Source organism: Mastomys coucha, chromosome X (assembly GCF_008632895.1).
Source record: "Mastomys coucha isolate ucsf_1 chromosome X, UCSF_Mcou_1, whole genome shotgun sequence".
Classification (NCBI taxonomy): Eukaryota; Metazoa; Chordata; class Mammalia; order Rodentia; family Muridae; genus Mastomys; species Mastomys coucha.
Genome location: NC_045030.1, coordinates 84,333,148 through 84,333,375, shown reverse-complemented (window position 1 = coordinate 84,333,375; position 228 = coordinate 84,333,148).

Genomic DNA, 228 nt, shown 5'->3' with positions numbered 1-228 from the left:
CTCATTATTTTGTTCAAGAAGCATTATTTTGTTCAACATGTTCATAAAGAATAGCAGTAAATTTTTGCAAATGATGTGTATATTTGGCACCTTGATTGTCATAATTTTATTATAGGTTTATATACACACCTCCAAACTCAACAAATAATATGCATTACACAGGGGAAAGTTTATATATATATAATCAAAAAGTTAAAAAATAGAGGAGTGGAGTAAGGACGGTGAAGA